General features: G+C 43.9%; 1 protein-coding gene across 2 annotated transcripts in view; it reads left to right on the top strand.

Annotated features, from left to right (window-relative positions):
* Positions 1–11281, top strand: part of MAP1B (microtubule associated protein 1B) — a 66949-nt gene that overhangs the window by 37950 nt on the left and 17718 nt on the right. For both annotated transcript variants that reach the window (XM_026866791.1, XM_026866790.1), the window contains exon 2: positions 8957–9039. The gene's annotated coding sequence lies outside the window, so the exon portion shown is untranslated. The remainder of the gene's footprint in view (positions 1–8956; positions 9040–11281) is intronic.

Here is an 11281-nt window from a genome sequence, read left to right as displayed (position 1 = left end):
GTCAAAACGGAGGTAAAGTTGGAGTGTGAACAGACAGAGGAGCATCAGCAGATGAGCAGTTTCCCAGACTGATAGGACAGTCACAGAAGTGTTAAAGCAATGGAGTTGAGTCTTCTTAACTGTTCATGGGGTTTTCAGAAATTTGTTTTCTTTGGGAAAAGAAATCCCTTTGGGCCTCTCTCTTCTGGGAGGTATTTTGGCAATTGACAGAACATGACAGGAGATCATTTGCAGAGCGTAATTCCAGTGCCAGTTCAGATTTATGTCCTTTGCTTGCTATCCTCTCACAGAAATTGCAGTACTGCCAGATACTGGCAGATAAGGCTTCCGAGATTTGAGTTTTACTAACCATGTGCATTGTAAATGACACAGGTCAATGAAGGAACAGAAATGGCAGAGCTCAGAGACAGACATGCCTGACTACAGCAACAATTAGGCATCAAATAAGTAAACAAAGACTGCTGCCATGGACCTGCTATCTCTACAACAGCTGGTTAGGATATTGGGTAGTTGCCCCAGAAATATGAAATCTTAGGTATTGGGAATAATTGGTTGTCATAGGATGGATAAGGAATGTTTGGTTTCCCAGTCAAAGAAGTATTCCAATAATTAAAGGCAGTCACTTCAAAAAGAGGCTTGTCTTTTTCCTCTCAGTAGGAATTTTAATGCTCAATAGCAATAACTTGCAGCAAAACTAATTGAACAGATTGGTCCTGTTGACTGACTACTGGATTTTTTTTTTCTTAAGTGAAGTCAAGGGTGAAACCATTTATCAGGAGCACTGGATTCCACTACTGTTTCAAGTTCAGTATACAAACAGGAGGTGTATTCTTGTTCTCTTTGACTGATTTTATTGAGTCTTCATCAATCCTAGTTTTAAATTTCACTCCTGTCCAGAGTCTCAGTGAAATCAATAATGAAATTCTTAGAGTACTTGATTCAGTTTTTGTAGAATATTCCCATTTTGGGAGATAAACCTATTTTAGTAGGCATTAAAAATATGATATATAAACTTTTATTGTTATTGTACTTTAGACTGATTTGCTTCAACTTTTCTTCAGAGTGCTATGTTAGTACTACTTTATCCAGAAGGTATGTTTAATGCTTTAGCAGTCGTTTACAGAGCCTGAAATTGTAAACCATCAAGAATTATGTGAAAAATACTGTTTCTGAAGGTGAGGAATGAACAATTGAGTGTAATAATTTGCCCTTGACAGTAACAGGTGGGAGTGAAAGGCCAGCAGTTTGCTTCCACTTGACAAATGGTTGTTTTTTGACAGCAAATTACGTGTCACACAAAGTTGGCATAGAGTGCAAGAAATCAATATTTAGTGTGAAAAGTTGATACAATTAGTCAGTTGATCAAGGGTGTGTGAAAACATGATTTAATCCCTTGAATTTACTATATTTCAGTGGGAATGGGTTGCAGAGTGGTTAAGTCCCCTACAATCACTTGTAGTTCTTGCAGCAGCTCCTAACAAAGCTCAGTTCGTAAGTCTGCAAGTATTAGAGATTAAAGTTTGAGGCAGAAGATATGAATCCAGATATAAATATTAGCGCAAACAGGCCAGCTTGCTTTCCCTCACTGCTGTTTAAGAGTCCTGAGCAAGGATTGGTGGACTGGGTATGTGTACAGGAACTGGAGACTGACTCTTGCAGTTACTGGTAAGGCTGCACCATCATCTTCTGTCTAGCCTTATTCCACTTTCATGGCTGTATTATTACCTTAAGTATAAACCCAAATGAGATGTGACAGATAAGGACTTATCCAAGAACTAAAATGAAATTACATGCAACTAGCCTTATTTCGTTAAAGAAGCATGAGCTTAAAAATCCTAAAATACAACATGCTGCAGGACAGTGCCTCTCAGGACTTGTAATTAATAAATTGTTGCAACTCAGATGTGAGTAGGAAAAGCATTTAGCTATCACCAGGCTGCAGCTGAAAGATATGAAACTTCCATATGAATTCCATTTGTGCAGGAAGAGGGAGAAGATAAAACAGTGATTTATGCTTCCTGCAGAGTCACAACACAGTTCAGTATTTCAGCAGATCTGATGCAAGAAGGATTAACCTTACTCAGAGGAGAAAACACATAATTCTCTATAAAAAGCACATAACATTAGATAAGAATCTGAACTAACCACTGTGTTCAGAGCAAGTGGGTTCAAATAATTTCACAGAAAACAGTCACACTTTGCAGTCCATGTCACTGTTCCAAATCTTTTCACCTTCACAGGGCTCAGCAATGTTAGTAGAGCTGACTTTTCGTTCACAGCTGTCATGCCAACTCAGCATCCTAGCAGGTATGGGTTTTATTTTCACCTAGAAATGTGTAATGTACTCCAGTATTCGTATATATGTAAGAGTTCTTGCTGGAAAACATTACTATACCTTCCTTGCACCCAGCTTAAATTTAAGAAGTTATTGGGCTGAATTGAGCCCTGAAGGCAGTGAATATCTTCTCTGATATAACTGGAGTTGTGCCTGTGTTATGCACTCGCCATCATATCAGCTAGTTACAAGACTGACTGATTAGGCTCTGCAGCCCCTAACAGGGCTTTGAGCATGCCTGGAAGAGCTTTCTGAAGTTCTGCTCTTGTGGCCCAGTGCCTGGACATTATACAACACCCACTTCTCCATCAAGTCTGCAAATAATTTTCTTCTTACTTTCAGATACAGAACTCTAGATTTTTACAACATCAAAATTTGCTTTAGCAACTCTGTAAAACCCACTACCTTGCTTAATGCTCTACACTTATCTATTCATCCAGCTTGCAGTTTAGGTCAGCAGGAAACTTAACATGCTCTGGTGGCCCTGTCTCACTAGAGAAGGAGAAGGGGGTAGAGCACTCCATATCATTTGTGCAAGATTTCTTCAGTTAATTAATAATCTGCTGTAAAGGGGGATCTTGATCCTTTCTCTTTGGCCTAGAGTCATTGCAATGTACTGCCTCCAGGTTGACAGTGGAGAGGTGTGTGAGCTGGTCACAATTACAGCATTATTTGACAAGTTATGTCCATTAGTCTTTGTGTTCAAAACAAGGAAAAATACATTTATTCAGTTAGTAGAAGAAATAGCAACCATCACATGACCAGTCACACAGAATTCTGAATACTCGATAATATAGAATAACCATGCTGAACAGTTGGTTAATCCATCATTTTTGTAGGACAAATTTCACAGAATCACAGAATCATCTAGGTTGAAAAAGACCTTGAAGATCACCCACTCCAACCATTAACCTCACACTGACAGTTCCCAACTACACCAGATCCCTCAGCGCTATGTCAACCCAACTCTTAAACACCTCCAGAGATGGGGACTCCACCACCACCCTGGGCAGCCCATTCCAACACCCAACAACCCCTTCTGGAAAGAAATGCTTCCTAATATCTAGTCTAAACTTTCCCTGATGCAACTTGAGGCCATTCCCTCTTGTCCTGTCACTTATTACTTGGTTAAAGAGACTCATCCCCAGCTCTCTGCAGCCTCCTTTCAGGGAGCTGTAGAGGGCGATGAGGTCTCCCCTCAGCCTCCTCTTCTCCAGACTAAACCCCCCCAGTTCCCTCAGCCGCTCCCCGTACGACCTGTGCTCCAGACCCTGCACCAGCTCCGTTGCCCTTCTCTGGACACGCTTGAGTCATTCAATGTCCTTTTTGGAGTGAGGGGCCCAAAACTGAACACAGGAATCGAGGTGCGGCCTCCCCAGTGCCAGTACAGGGGTCAGATCCCTTCCCTGTCCCTGCTGGCCACGCTATTGCTGACACAAGCCAGGATGCCATTGGCCTTCTTGGCCCGCTGGGCACACTGCTGGCTCCTGTTCATTGGGCTGTCAATCAATCCCCCCCCAGGTCCCTCTCTGACTGGCAGCTCTCCAGCCACTCCTCCCCAAGCCTGTAGCGCTGCTGGGGGTTGTTGTGGCCCAAGGGCAGCCCCCGGCATTTGGCCTTATTGACACTCCCCCAGTTGGGCTCAGCCCATGGCTCCAGCCTGTCCAGGTCTCTCTGCAGAGCCTCCCTACCCTCGAGCACATCAACACTCCCACCCAACCTGGAATCATCTGCAAACTTACTGTGGGTGCACTCAATCTCCTCCTCTACCCTGGGGGACACTTGTAACCGGCCATCAACTAGATTTAACTCTGTACACCACAACACTTTGGACCCCGCCATCCAGACAGTTCTTTACCCAGTGAATTTGAAGTCCCCGCTAGAAAAAGAAGGTGAAACAATTATAAGTTTTAAGTTACTTAAAATGTATAGGTTATTGCATTACTGTTGGCTATGCAAAAGGCTCCTTTTTTTTTCCAAAGTAATTTATTGCTTTAAATATATCATGTCCAAGGGATATGATAACCTTCAAATAACCTGCATTAGACTTGGTAAATTGAAACAGATGTAGTTTAGATAATTCCTGAACATCAGCTATTGCTTTCCAACACAGTGTCTCACAAACCCCAATACTGTCTTTCAGAGCCTTAGCAGCTCGAAGACCATGCTCCATCTGACCTCTTGTTCAGTGGTGAATACCTTTGTTGTATTCCTCAGTTTATTACTTCTGGTTTTGCTAAAGATTTGTTTTCTTCTACCTTTCCTGCCATCTATGCCCAGAGATGTAAAAGAAAAAGGTTGCACGTTGCTGCTCCTCAAATGCAACATTGTTTTTTGAGAAAATGTCTTTTCCTCAGTGGTTGTATTTGTCTGTTAAAGACATCTTCTCAAAGCTGAAGAAAGAACTCTAGGAATGGCTGTTTTATGGTTCATTTTGGAGGATTTTTCTCCCCTCAGTGTATGGAAATTTGTCCATGAGACAGGGGCGGCTGAGGAAGCCCTGGAGCTACTTTCAAGTGTGGAGCCGTGAACATTTCCAGCTGTAGAGAGTTCACTGCAGTGATGTTCACTGTAGTCATGACTGATGGAAACTTTGTTAGCAAGTCACCACGGTGACTAGTGTAACTCAGCAGTCATGTCTTCTGAACAACAGAGTTCTTTATAATGAAAAAGAAAAGATGTTTACAGTTGCCAAAGTGTTGTGTTTGAATGCCAACTCAGGTGTCAAAGTTACTATCTTCAGGGAGAAGGTATTCTCCCTTCACCCTCTCTGCCAAGAATTATCACAGGAAATATCTCCTCCTTCCTCTGTGTTTACTTTGTGTGGGAATGACACTGATGGGGAGCAACTGAGTGCTGGTGTCCATCCTGGGTGGAGGGAAGGGCTGATAGGGACCCCTCTGTTGAGTAGCTTGTTGCCTACAGCATGCACTCCCCATGGTCTGCTGTTGCACAGGCATGCCCAGTAAGAAGTGTCAATAGCAATCCTTGATTAAACAAAACTTGAAGGAGGGCTTGCTCTCTTTCCCTTGCCATTCATTTACATGTTGTGTTTGCACAGATTTAACATAAGCACTGTTAAAACTGGGCCCCATTATCATGCTGCTTGATTGGCCTGGAAAAAAAATCAACTGTGTAAATTAGTAATCTGTTCAATCACTTCTCTAGGAAATATTACTTACACCATCCCCATCTCAGTAATCCTGCTATAAATGTCATTGATATTTGGCTGAGTAGGGAAACAATAGGATCCTATGGCCATAGGAACTGGGATGATTCATGTGGAAATCACCCTTTAAGCAGTTGTCACATACTTCTCCTCTCTGTTCTTGTTCTGAATCAAACAGTTGCCAAGACTATTTATTCATATCTGGGTTTGATTTGAAGCTTTAGTTAATAAAATCAAGGATCAGCAGATACTTAGACTTATTCCAAACACAATTAATATTTATTTCTGAAAGTCTTTAGATAGGACTATGACTTGCTTTCCAGAAACTATAAGCAGGTATAGTCTATCCACTTAACCACTTCTGTGTAACCTGGAAGTTTCTGCCTTTTTTCCTCTGACAGATCACAGAAATGTTCTGTCAAATGTGTAGAGTTGAACTGCAAAAATCCAGTAGGGTTAGTTTAAATCAACCCCAGATCTTCTTACATGAGTCTCAGATTCTCCCACTCCATCTGTAGTTCAGCAAGTTGCAGTCCCCGGCTAATGTGTGAAATACTGTTGCTGCTTTCTGCTCCCACAGTGTGATAGTTTGCTTCCGTTTGATAAAACTGTTCCTGTCGGAGACTGCTTCATTCCAGCTGGGCATCTCAGTGCATCAACCTGGGCAGTAAGCCTGTGTTGTTCTTACAAATTTGTAAATAGCTTTTAAAAAAGAGGTTTTTTTTTTTAGTTCTCAAGCAATGACACAGGCTCATGTTACTGGTATCGGCAAGTGGCCACAAACTCCCTAAATTTTACAGGGGATTGGAGCCCCCATAGTGACTCATACCCTGCCAGTGCTGAGTCCCCACCCTTTACGATAAGCAGCAACACATGTTGGTGCTGAGGAGTGAAAGAGGGAGGCAGCCAGGCATGAGCTCTGAACAGGCACCGTGTATATGGTGCAGACCTCTGCGTTTGCCTCTGGGAATCAGTGTCAAGGTGTATGAAACCTTGCAACCACTGGAGCTGGGTGTCTGGCCCACAGGAGCATAGGGTGTAAGTAACCACCATCAGTGCTGGTTCAGCAGGAGCTGTCACTCCTCAGCTCAGATCCCTCCCAGCTACATGGATACCTGACTTGGAGCAGCTTCAGTTAAGTCCAGAGTGGGTGTTTTGAGTCAGGTGGACACTGTGCCTATTTGTCTAACTTTGCATGTGGCTAATTCACTTTTTCTACCTGTGTTTAATGTGTTAATGTCTAATCATATATGAGGCTTAGTCTGACCTGTAGCATAGTGTGTGTTTGATGTCACTATTAAGGGAGAAATTTCTGTGGCCTCTAAAGGGTGATGATTTCTTTTGTTTCCTTTACCAATGGTAAAGACTAGATTGAATAAACTCTGCGTAATCTCTGAATTTGAGGAAAATCTGTAGAATATAAAAAAAATATCAGATTACAGAGCATCTTCTGAAGGAGTCTGTGGTAACAGAGCCGTCTGGCTGTTTTTTGAATGTAGTGTTATTTATGCATTCCTGTTAGTCAAGGAAGCAGAGCTATAAAAATAAATTGAATTACAAAGGGTAATGCCAGAACTGGATGCTGCAGAGGGAGATCTACCCTCACCCCCTTTTGTAATATGCAATCTGTCTCCTTCTTTCAAGGAAGTATAGCAAAAGCAATGTATGTTAAGAAAAGTAAGTTTCTTCAAATGATTATCCACAAGTCATGTACAAGAGACTAAACTACAACACCATCTCACATTTCACCGGAAGATTAAATTATTTTCTTCTCCTTCACTTTCTGTCATTTGATTGTAAGCTCTTATGCTTATAAATGCAGAGCTTCCTCAGAGCAACAGCAGAGGATGCAGCACACAGCCAGCTCAGTGGGCAAGGCAGAGGAGGAGGACAAGAGGGATGCAGGCAGGGCAAGGTGGAGAAGGGCATCCCCGGCACAGGCAGGGCTCTATGCCTGGTGGGGGGCTGCCTGGGGAAGGGCCAGGGTCAGCACCGAGCCAGGCCCGAGGCAGGGGCAGTGTGGGAAAGGCCAGCTGCCCACTGTCTCAGGCTGCCTCCACGCTGCCCAGCATTCTCAGAAATGCAGAGCTCCTTTCAGCACGGCCATCCTCAGCCTCATTATTTTACATCTCTTTGCAGGGGAATTTTTCTAAGTTGGTAAATAAGTGGATTGTTCTGTGTCCCTCGTATTTCCCTTTAAGCACAATTAATTATTTTAATTGATTAATATTGCACCGAGAAGTTTGCTTAGAAGGGACAGCTCTTCTGGTTTTTTGGACTAATTAGCAGTCTGGATTGCTGAATTGACAATACGGCTGCTAATTAATCTCACTGCAGTTCTCACAGAAAGAGACCCTGATAAGAACTTGCCAATTAACATAAGAAAAAAAAATGTCAAGAGTCCTGTTGTGTTTTTCTGGCATCCACTCCCAGTCAGATGAATATCACTATTAAATACAGAGACAGACTAACTACTAAGCAGGAAAGCCAGCAGGCTGTGAGGCAGCTCCAAACTTGCCCAGACGTTATTCATTCATGAGTTAGCTGTTGTATGCCCGTTCACTCTTGTTGCCTAACATTGGTTGCTATGGGTTTTGTAAGCAGAAGGAAGATGAAGCAGGGCAGAGCAGCAAGTGTCTGAACATCCCCATGGGGAATTTCTTGCAGTGTCCTGGTGTTAATCAATATTAGCAGAAGGCTGAAAGGGGAGTTTTGGCAGAGTGGGTCCCAGGTCTGGTGCATATGGGAACCTGGAGTCTGCATGGGGCACTGCCTGGTTTGGGAGCACTCCCACTGTGAATGCCAGGGATCATGTGAGTGCTGAGCAGGACAGTGAGGGTGGAGGTGGGCAGCTGGGACACCCCGTGACTCCTTTGCATGTCTCACAAATTGTGGTTGTTAGCCATGGTGGGCAGAACCAGCATGCAGCCTAGGTATTTGCTTTGATTCTGGCAGGGAAAGTTTGCAGCCCGTGCTGACTTTACTGCTGCTGCAGCTAGGCCACTAACAGTTCCTGGAAAAACTCATTTAAAACCACCTGGGCTTGGTACAGGACCGTGTAATCTTAGCTGTGGTGTAGGTACATTCATGAAAATACAGAGCCAGATGCTCAACTGGTGACAGTTACTCCTGTCCCTGATCCATATCAGCACTGTGATACCAGGGTGAGTTACAGGGACTCCTCCGGCCATGGGGAAGGGACAAGACCTGGTGCTGTTGCCAGTTTGTTACCATTAACCTTCAATTTTCTGGAGTGTTTCTGGCCCTCACGACCACATGCTGTGGGTGTTTCCAAAGAGATGAGCAGTGCAGCGACTTCTGTGGCTGGTGTGAGCTGCTCTGGGTGACCAGAGAGATGTTGCACAATGGGCCATATAACAAGCTCATAGAAAGTGCTGCTTTAAGCCATGCTGGTTGAATTTATTTATTTTTTTTTCCCTCTGTGTTTGCAGGTCAGAAGATTCTTCACCACAGAAGTGATGTCTTAGAAACTGTAGTCCTGATCAATCCCTCAGATGAAGCAGTTAGTACTGAGGTAAGTCAGAAATACTTGTTTGGATGTGTCAGGAAAGCTCTAGTAAGTGGACAGGATGAGAGCAGTGAAGCAGATGTTGTTGAGATGCTTCTTGAATTTCAGGTACTGCCTTCCAGCTTACTGACTGACAAACCCCAGTACTGCCTTTCAGAGTCATAGCGGACTAAGAGCAGGTCCTAACTGTGAATGAAAGGACATGTTAGGAGCAAATACCGTGAAAAACATCAGCCATTCCTTAATTTTCTTCCTAGCTTCCCAGACTCCTGACAAAACACCAGAGGCATAGAACAGAAATAGAACTCTAATCCCAACACTTCTTTTCTCATAATGCACCAAATTCCCTTCTTGGTGAAGGGGAGGCAAGTGTGGTGAAACTGCATCTGCTTTTCTTCTGATCCTCCATTGTTCAGTAGCTCTGGATGTCTATTTTACACATGAAAAAAGTGGCTGGAGGTGCAGTGAGACCTCGGAGAACTGCACCAAAAAAATTAGGTCTTCGAGAAGAATTAACAGGTGTGTAGTGGTGACTCCAGATTGACCTAAATGTCATTATAAAGGCATGTGACATGATCATTGGACTTTGGAGAGACCCCCAGAAGACTGCCAATTTCTCATGAACTCAGTAGAGTCAAAGAAACAAACGTGTATCTCAAAGACAAAATTGACACATTTGACTAGTGAGACTGGAGGATGAAAAAATAGGGTAATTGCATTGCTAGCCTGTGCTGGGAACCACAGACATAGTACCATTTCTGTTGGGAAATAAAGCAGTTCTGTTTGTAATATGTAGTGAAAAATCTGTTTTGTTACCAACCTTAGGTGGTATTAAACACAAACAAGAGGAAAGACTCCAAAACAAATTAAATTTGTTCAGGTGGGAGTGTTGATCTGCTCGAGGGTAGGGAGGCTCTGCAGAGAGACCTGGACAGGCTGGAGCCATGGGCTGAGCCCAACTGGGGGAGTGTCAATAAGGCCAAATGCCGGGGGCTGCCCTTGGGCCACAACAACCCCCAGCAGTGCTACAGGCTTGGGAAGGAGTGGCTGGAGAGCTGCCAGTCAGAGAGGGACCTGGGGGGGTGATTGACAGCCGGCTGAACAGGAGCCAGCAGTGTGCCCAGGGGGCCAAGAAGGCCAGTGGCATCCTGGCTTGTGTCAGCAATAGCGTGGCCAGCAGGGACAGGGAAGGGATCTGACCCCTGTACTCGGCACTGGTGAGGCCGCACCTCGATTCCTGTGTTCAGTTTTGGGCCCCTCACTCCGAAAAGGACATTGAATGACTCAGCGTGTCCAGAGAAGGGCAACGGAGCTGGTGCAGGGTCTGGAGCACAGGTCGTACGGGGAGCGGCTGAGGGAACTGGGGATGTTTAGTCTGGAGAAGAGGTAATGAGGTCTCCCCTACAGCTCCCTGAAAGGAGGGTGCAGAGAGCTGGGGATGAGTCTCTTGAACTAAGTAACAAGTGATAGGACAAGAGGCAATGGCCTCAAGTTGCACCAGGAAAGGTTTAGACTGGATATTGGGAATTATTTCTTTCCAGAAGGGGTTGTTGGGTGTTGGAATGGGCTGCCCAGGGCAGTGGTGGAGTCTCCATCCCTGGAGGTGTTTAAGAGTTGGGTCGATATAGCGCTGAGGGATCTGGTGTAGTTGGGAACTGTCATGTTTGGCTAGGTTAATGTCCTCTTGCTAGACTGTGGGAGGCAGTCTTTTCTTCTTTTTATATTGCTAAGCTGGTCACATATAGAAGTTACAAGCTGAGATTTACCTTGGCTGCCTAAGTAAGACTCTTGACTGGACCTAAACCAGAAAAAGACAATAAGAAAGAGGCAGGAGATTTAAATTGTATGTTGGAATAGACATATTCTGCCCATTATGGCAAATAGGAAACTTAGTTTCATATATTGAGAGATTTCCTGGTTGTGTCTGTTCAGACAGTGATAGACCATAGAGCTCTGACTTCAACAGAAGAGGAACTTGAATCTATCCATTCAGGAAAAACAAAGGAAAATGATATTAAAAGAAATTCCTGCTAATCTGTCTGGTAAGAGCCATGCTGGTGGTAGTCTGAGCACAGTTCTTCCCAGATCTCCTGTCATGTTCTGTCAATTGCCAAAATACCTCCCAGAAGAGAGAGGCCCAAAGGGATTTCTTTTCCCAAAGAAAACAAATTTCTGAAAACCCCATGAACAGTTAAGAAGACTCAACTCCATTGCTTTAACACTTCTGTGACTGTCCTATCAGTCTGGG

This window comes from Athene cunicularia, assembly GCF_003259725.1.
Source record: "Athene cunicularia isolate RWA chromosome Z unlocalized genomic scaffold, athCun1 chrZ_part4, whole genome shotgun sequence".
In the NCBI taxonomy this organism is placed as follows: Eukaryota; Metazoa; Chordata; class Aves; order Strigiformes; family Strigidae; genus Athene; species Athene cunicularia.
This window is presented reverse-complemented; position numbering and strand designations above follow the sequence as displayed.